Source organism: Rattus norvegicus, chromosome 3 (genome assembly GCF_036323735.1).
Source record: "Rattus norvegicus strain BN/NHsdMcwi chromosome 3, GRCr8, whole genome shotgun sequence".
NCBI lineage: Eukaryota > Metazoa > Chordata > Mammalia > Rodentia > Muridae > Rattus > Rattus norvegicus.
This window is the reverse complement of record NC_086021.1, coordinates 151,826,075-151,833,871: the sequence shown is the minus strand read 5'-3', so window position 1 is coordinate 151,833,871 and position 7,797 is coordinate 151,826,075. Positions and strand designations below refer to the sequence as shown.

Here is a 7,797-nt window from a genome sequence, read left to right as displayed (position 1 = left end):
GAGTCTGCTGAGCAGATGGCATCGAGAGGCTGGACAGTGACGTGGGATCTTCCTCATGAGGCTGGGGCAACGTGGGATTTAGCTGACTGGGGCCTGTGTTGGAAGTCCGTAACTCTAGAATGCCTCACTCCCCTCAATGGCTTCTTCTATTCATCTACTCTGGAGGTAACTGTTTCTCATGCTAATTCTTTTTTTTCTTAAATATTTTTTAAGATTTATTTATTAGATATGAATACACTGTAGCTGTCTTCAGACATACCCAAAGAGGGCATCAGATCTCATTACAGATGGTTGTGAGCCACCATGTGGTTGCTGGGATTTGAACTCAGGACCTCAGGAAGAGCAGTCAGTGCTCTTAACCACTGAGCCATCTCTCCAGCCCTCTCATGCTAATTCTTAGGTGGTCACCTTCAAACCTGGAAAAGGGGAGCTGGGGACAGGAGTTCTCACAGCACAACTAGAGGGTGACAGAGGATGAACATGCAGGGGCAGAGCGAAGGCAGAGCTCATACCATGCCACGCTATTCCATCCTGAGATGAATATTGTGATTGAACTAAATTATTGAACTAGGGGAAGGAACAGAGAGAGAGAGAGAGAGAGAGAGACCTTTTTGTAAACACTCCTCACCACTGGGGACTCTGTGATCCTATTGCCCAACGGATAATATTTGCAGAACCTATATTTGCCAGCCCCTCCTCTGTGCAGGCGCTGTGCCAGGTGCAGGTTCCTGTGGAGAGGGTAGAATAGTGGCCCCCGCTGAAGAGCCTTTTAGCCCACAAGTACAAAGAATGGGTAATGAATAACCAACCACGTCTTCATCCTCTTGAGGAGAATCTCTGGGGTGTGTTTTATAGGGCTTTGCATCCCCAGTGACACAAGCTGCTTGCTTGATACCATGCTCTCTCTGTTGGTTCCCAGTTCGCCATCAACACTTCCCAGATCGTCTCCCAAATGAATTGCAGTCAGCCCTTCAACCCACAATTGTACAGTCACAGATTTAACCAACAGAGGCTCAAAAATATTTGGGAGACATCTGCCTCTGCATTGGGCATGTGCAGGTTTCTGTCCCGTGTCCTGACTCTCTAAACAATACAGTCTCACAACTATTTATATGGCACAGCATTGAATTAAAGTCAGTGTATATCACCTAGAGAGGATTTAAAGCATATGGGAGGAAGTGCAGAGGCTATACGCAAATCATTTTATATGAGACTTGCCCATCCCCAGACGCCGCAACCTGGTATAGACAGTCCTGGAACTGATCTGTCAGATATTGAAGGACTACCATGTATGAACCAATTCCTCCTGCCAGGATCTGCTTCTGGGAAAACTTAGACAAATAGCGACCAAGATAAAGAATGACCCTGCCACGGAGAAGTCTTTGGGCCCTTGGTAGATTTGTGTGTCATTTTAGACCACGGGCACAGCCTGGGGTTTTCCCTGGGCACTAACAAACACTAGTGAGTGAATGAATAAATGTTCTTACTTATCCCCATAAGAGAGAGTAACTGGCACAGCCTGGGGTTTTCCCTGGGCACTAACAAACACTAGTGAGTGAATGAATAAATGTTCTTACTTATCCCCATAAGAGAGAGTAACTGGCTTAAAGTCCATTTATGCTCAGGGAGGTAAATGCCTTGCCCATGATCAAGCCAGACTGGTTGGTAGCGACCGCTGGCCAGAAGCTGGGATCCTTCAATTTTATTTCAAGTGAGGCTCAGCTCTGGAAAATGACTGAGTATGGAGAGGTAACCCATGGTAATTCCTGCTGATTAATCACCAGTGCGCTAAGAAGCCACTGAGATTCAAAGTAGAAATAAACGGTTTAGCGTCACCCTAACCCCACAGTCTCCTCTCTCTGCAGCTGTAGACCAACAGCTTGTAGAGTAGCAATGGCCAACAGGGGTGCTCACGGAGGCACTGAGGCAGGAACTCTGCAGCCGCAGAGGCTGGGGCAGTCTTTGGCCTCTTAGAAAGCTACATTTTAGAGGCTACAGAGATGGCTCAGTGGGAAAAGTGCTTGCTGTTCACACGCTTCCAGGCACGAAAGGCCCTGAGTTCAATTTCCAGCATGAATGTGGAAAATCCTGGTGCCACCTATACTGCCAGCACTGTAGAGATGGCGGCAAATACCCCCAGGTCAGGCAGTGGAGTTAAAGCAGTGGGTGGGTCCCAGGGTCATAGACAGACCCTGTGTCAGAGCAAGAGAGGGAGATGCCTGATACCAAACTCTGTGTGGGCTCAGGGGGCTGGGGGGTGTTCAGGGACAGAGGAGAGACACCGAAGTTCATTTCAAAGAGGCTGGTCTTGCCTCAGGCTCAAAGGGATAAGTTTAAGAGATAGCGTTAAAATGGTTATAACCTGAGCTTAAGCTGGCATGGTGTTTCATGCCTCTCTTTAATCCCAGTACTCAGGACATAGGCAGGAGGAGCTCTGTGATTCTAGACCCAGCCTGTTACACAAAGCAAGTTACAGGACAGCCACATAGTGAGACCTTGACTCAAAAAAAAAAAAAAAAAAAAAGCACCTAAAGTTAAATTATTTCAACTGAATTTGGTTTTGAAGAGAGGTTTTTGGGCTGATGAGGTATCTCAGGGAAAGGACTTTTAAGTGCTTTCTATGCAAGTATGACTGAGTTCTGATCCCTACAATCCACCACGGAAGGAGAGAACTAAGCAGAGAACCAAGGTGCATGGTGGCATATGCATCGCTCCTCTAAATAGGTGGGGGGGGGGGCAGGCTAATAATATTTGAAGTATCACGAGTTCAATTTTCTGAATTGCCATCATTTGGTGGGGAGGGGAGGGGAGGGGGGGTCAGAACCTCATGGTCCCCATCATCTGAATGTAACTCTGTGTGATTTGTATAAGGGAGTGGCCTTCCCTATCAAAATCTCTACCTCTATTTCTTTTGTTCTTTCCAGGTCTTCCACCTCGATTCTTTCATTTATTCAAGGAAATTCCATCTAGGGCAGAATGCTTTCACAGATAGATAAGGTCCCCATCCTCCCTTCTCTGACCTTTGCAGAACTCATCATTAGACCGAGAGGCTGGTGCTTTCTGTGAAGTTATTTGGGTTTAAATAAGGCATTTTCCCTGTTGTTCACGGTTTGTGCAATCCTCCTCAGGGTGACACCCATCACCACGTCTTCCGGCAGTGTGGGGGGTGGGGAGGGGAAAGAGCAGCCCGCGGCCAAGGGGATTCGAACCACAATCTATCCGCCTAGGCGGAGCCTAATCTGAATAAGCGGTGGCGTGGAGAGCGGCGGCCCGGAGTGGGCGGGGCCGGCAGAGGACCTCCCTGGGTGGGCGGGGAGTTAGAGACCCGCCCCCGCGCAGAGCTGAGAGTTGCGCTGCGCGGCTCCGCCCCTCTCCGGCCCCGCCCCCCGCGGTTCCCCGCAGCTCCTCCTCTCTCTCATTGGCTGAGACGTAGACCCTCCTTTTTGGCCAATGGCCGCCGCCGCGGCGCGACTGTCCGCGACCTGATTGGCTAGAGGCTCGCAGAGTGGCGGCTAGTAGGCCAATGAGGAGAGGCAACTCGATGAATGGCTGGCCCGGGTGGGGAAGGCAGGAGGCGGCGATCCCGGCGGAGGGGGCCGTTCGCCAGCTCCGAGGCAGAAAGTGCCACGACTCCACACGCGCGCACGCAGCCAGCGAGCGGCCGGAGCGGACGGCGGACGGGGCGGACGGCGCTGGGGTCGCGGTTTGTGCAGCTGCTTAGGGGCGGCTTCTCGGTGGAGGCTCGGCCGGCTCCTCTCTCGCGGTTCCGAGGCGGCGGCGGCTGCTCTTGCCCTCTCGCTCTCCCTCTCGCGTCTCCCGCTGCAGGTAAGAAACTTGGCCGGGCCCTGCAGCGGCGGCGGCGGTGGAGGCGCGCGGGCTGGGCCGTCGGGGCGCCGGGCCGGTCGCGCCGCGCCGCGAGTGACACGTCTCCTCGGCGGCCCCTCCCCCGGCGGCGCCGGCCCGCCCGCCCTGGCGGTGGCCGCGGCCCCCTCGGGTGGGACGGAGCTGCGTGTGCCAGGCCGAGCCCGTGCAGGGGCGTCGGCCGAGCGCGCCCCTCGGGGTGGATCCCCCGGCCGGCCGGCTAGGAGCTGCGACGGCCCCGCGGCGCGACGTGGCGACCCCTCCCTCTCGGCCGGGCCGTCGGGCCGGCCCGCGCGCTCCGAAGTTGGGCTAAGAAAGTTGGCGGCGGGGCGGGGCGGCGCACAGCTGGCGGAGGAAGGGGTTAAGTTTCGGGAAGCCACCGGATGACGTTGCCGGGCCGGAGTCCGGGCCGGAGGGGGTTGGGGGGGCGGAAGGCGGTGGGCCGGCCTGGGACGAGGGCTGAGACTGGATTGGCGACGCGGGGCCCAGAGCCCTGGGCTGCGGGCTGTGGCCACTGGACACGTCGGCGGCCCCGACGGGGCGGGCGGGGGCCACAGGGCTCGCCGCGGGTGCCGTCCGGGACTGGCCGTAGCAACTTCCCTGAGTACGGGATGAGTCTCTCTGCTCCCCCTGGCGGTAGGGCCGCAGCACCGTTTCCCGGAGGGTCCTCGCGGAACCGGCACGAGGGTGCCGGAGCTGGCCTGGGTTGGGGCCACCCGGGGTCCTGCCTGGCCTCTCCTTCCCGCGCCCACGATGAATGGACCCGTGGTGCCAGGCCTGGGCGGAAGCCGGCACCTCCGGCCCGGCGGGCCAAGCGTGCTGGCACTGAGCCCGCCGTCTGTCCTGGCCCGCCAGGCTCCCTAGCAATGCCCGGGGAAAGGAGACCGGCTGGCCCGCGCCTACTGCGGGCTGTGCAGGATGCTTCAGGGACTCTTTCCCGTAGGTGTCACTCTTGGTGGACGGTTGCTAACCAAGTGGTTTCACTCAAAGGTGTTCCATTTCCCCATCTGATAAAACAGGGTTCCTGCTTGTCTCTGAGAGACAGCAGTGGAGACCCAGCACATGTAGGGAGTAGCCAACTGGTATTGACTGTTCTTGTGGGATGTGTGTTTAGGAACGTGGGAGACAAGGGAACAAGGTGGAGTCTGACTTGCACTGTGAACCACTGCAGAAGTCACGCACCTGAGTTTCAGCCCCTTGAACACTGGCGGGTCATGTCTCCTAACCTCTGAACCTGGATTTCCTTATCTCTAGCCTGAAGATAGTACCACCCACTCACCACTGGGGTCAGGGGAACTGAGCAGGAAGTGTGAGATCTTGTGCAAAACAGAGGGCAATTTGGCAATAATTCCTGAGGTCAGAGGTCAGGACTGGGAAACACCAAGGAAATGAAACTTGGAAGGATCCCTAGAGCCTCCCACGGCTCTATTTGCTAAGCTAGCTGTTCATTTGCTTAAAGCCTAATGGTGGGGGTTGGGGTCCTGGTGGAATTGTGAGTAGAGGCTCATACTGTAGGCCGAAGAACTGCACGTCGGACACGGCCTTTCACAGTTGAGTATTCTCTCACCATCCACACCACTTCCTTCCATTTTTTTCTAACTGTTCTTGTTTGTCTTAACTTCCTGAACTTAGAGAAATTTCTGGGATTTGCTGGGAGTTGTTTTAATGTAATGTTACTGAACTTTGTAAGGTCAGCCCACTCTGGTCTGCCAACTTGTTTGTCTTTAGAAGCAGCTTCCTGTTCTGAGGGCCTGGAGATGCCACTTCCCTTCTGTACAGGAGGAAAGGCACCAAGCGCTCAGCACAGACCTGTTGGTTTTCCATCTAAATGCCAGGGCAAGTCTGGATTGCTCGCCTTCTGGCCTAGTTGAGGCCTAGAGGCCTACAGAAGACCAAGATTAGGGGATGAGGGTCAGAAGAGATCTTGAGGTTTGGGATCCGCGGGTTTGTGTGAAGCATAAGCTATAGCAGAACTTTGTTTCCATATTTAGGACTTGCGCTCCAATTGTCTTCCTGTTCTAAGTAGAGTGATATTATAATGTATGGATAATTTTTGTTGACAGGAGACATTTTTCTTTCTTCTTTTTCATTTCTTCCCCCCCCCCCCTTATCCTGCTCTCTTCCCTCCCTTTTTCCTTTCTCTCTGCAGTTTTTCAGGACAGAGTCTTAGGTATTCCGCCTGTCCTCCATGAGGTTTGGACTGACCTTGAGTGCCTGGCTTTCTTACCTCTACCTCCCAAGTATGGGATTACAGGTGTGCACATGAACACTCGGCTTGATGGAGAGTTTTAAATAAATCCTGATCGAGTCACATCCGAGCAATTACGCTCTTTGCCGAATGAGCCCTAAGTCTATATGCTATGATGATTACACAGCACCAAACTCAGGCTAAATGGTTGCATGCAAATGATTTAATTGGAATATTGGATTATTGTGTACCGGGGTACCTTTTAAAAGCATAGGAGTCCAGACTCTTACTCCCCAGAAGCCGTAACTAATAGACACATGACAAAGGGGTAGAGCCAACAGTTCTTGTGATTTTCCTTGTCTAAATCTTGCTTCCAGAAGGAAAACATCCATCGTGCTATCCCTCTATAAATTCCAGGCCTACGATGGGGAAGGCTTCTGAGTTTCTCTCTCCAATGAGCCATACAAACATGGACTGTCTGGCTCCTGGAGGAAGCCAAGATTGGGGGTCTTAGGAGTTTGAAGTCCTGGTTTCTGTAGTTCATACTGATTAGAAAGACTGCTATCTCATGGTATAAAGAGTCTGGATCCAACTTAATTTTGAAAGGCTTGCAAGTTAGAGTCAGATGCCACACTGCTGTGATTTTAGACACAGTGTGCCCAGATTTAGGACAGGGATGGTTGTCCCCATTCAGTACATGAGAACCTAGAAGCCCAGCAGAGAAGAAAGTTTGGGAATCTGCTCCTGTTGCCAACTGCTAGGTGACATTGGTCAAGCTTTTTGAGCAGGCTGTGGGGTCACACGTCTGTCTTGCTGAGACAGTGATTACCCAAGGGAGGAGGACACGAAACTAGAAGATCAAAATGAGTTTTAGTGACAAGGTATAGAGTCAGTAATATTTGGCAGTGCAGGAAGGCACTTGGTATTTTATTCCTTTCTGAAAAGTCTTTGTTCTGGGCTTTTAGACTCCATACATACAAATAAATGAGTGACCCCTGAATTTGTGTGAAGTTGTTCACAACAGCGTCGTCCGTACTGTTACTGCGTGGGAATTAAGTGCGGTAACTGTTGAACCGTCTGCTTCTTAGCCAGATCACAGATGCTGAGCAGTTGGATGCAGACCTGCCTCATCCGAGTTGTCTTGGCAACCTTGACCAGGCAGCACAAGGAAAGGTTCAAGTCCCTGTTCCTCCTGATGACATGAAAACACAATAATGTTGAACTAGGCCAAGTGTCCATTTTGTCTGCCGAAACAGATGCTGATTGGAGGTTAAGCACTTGGTGATAACTTGTCACCTTTAGAAAACACTAGTCTCGGAGGCTGGAGAGTTGGCTCAGCAGTTAAAAGCCTATGTTCTTTCTGCTGAGGACTGGGATTGGTTCCTAGCACCTATGTGGTTGATCATAACTGCTCATTTCTCCAGCTCTGGGGAGCTGATGTATACTGCTGATCTCTGGACACTAGATACATACATGATGCATGTAAATACATGCAGGCCCTCATACATAAAATAAAGATAAATCTATAAACAAAAATCCCAGTCTCAACTCAGTGTGGATATGTGGAAAAAGGGGTAGGGCAGGAGGCCAGGGACCTTTCCCTAGAACTACAGCATGAAGATGGCCCTATGTACCAGACAGAAAGAAGGAGTAGGCATTAAATAGACAGTATGCAGCTTGTGAGTGAGTAAGCCTAGGTGAGGAGGCTGCTAGCGTTGTGGAATATTAACTCGGGGACTTCCTAGGAG

General features: G+C 52.3%; 1 protein-coding gene across 4 annotated transcripts in view; it reads left to right on the top strand.

The window, feature by feature from the left end:
- Positions 1-3,616: 3,616 nt before the first annotated feature.
- The window catches only part of Rrbp1 (ribosome binding protein 1), a 61,870-nt gene continuing 57,689 nt past the window's right edge, over positions 3,617-7,797 (top strand). For 2 of the 4 annotated variants that reach the window (XM_063283802.1, XM_063283804.1), the window contains exon 1: positions 3,691-3,825. The gene's annotated coding sequence lies outside the window, so the exon portion shown is untranslated. Of the gene's footprint in view, positions 3,826-4,090; positions 4,222-7,797 lie in introns of those variants that run through there. The other 2 variants (NM_001427599.1, XM_063283801.1) reach the window with 2 other exon arrangements.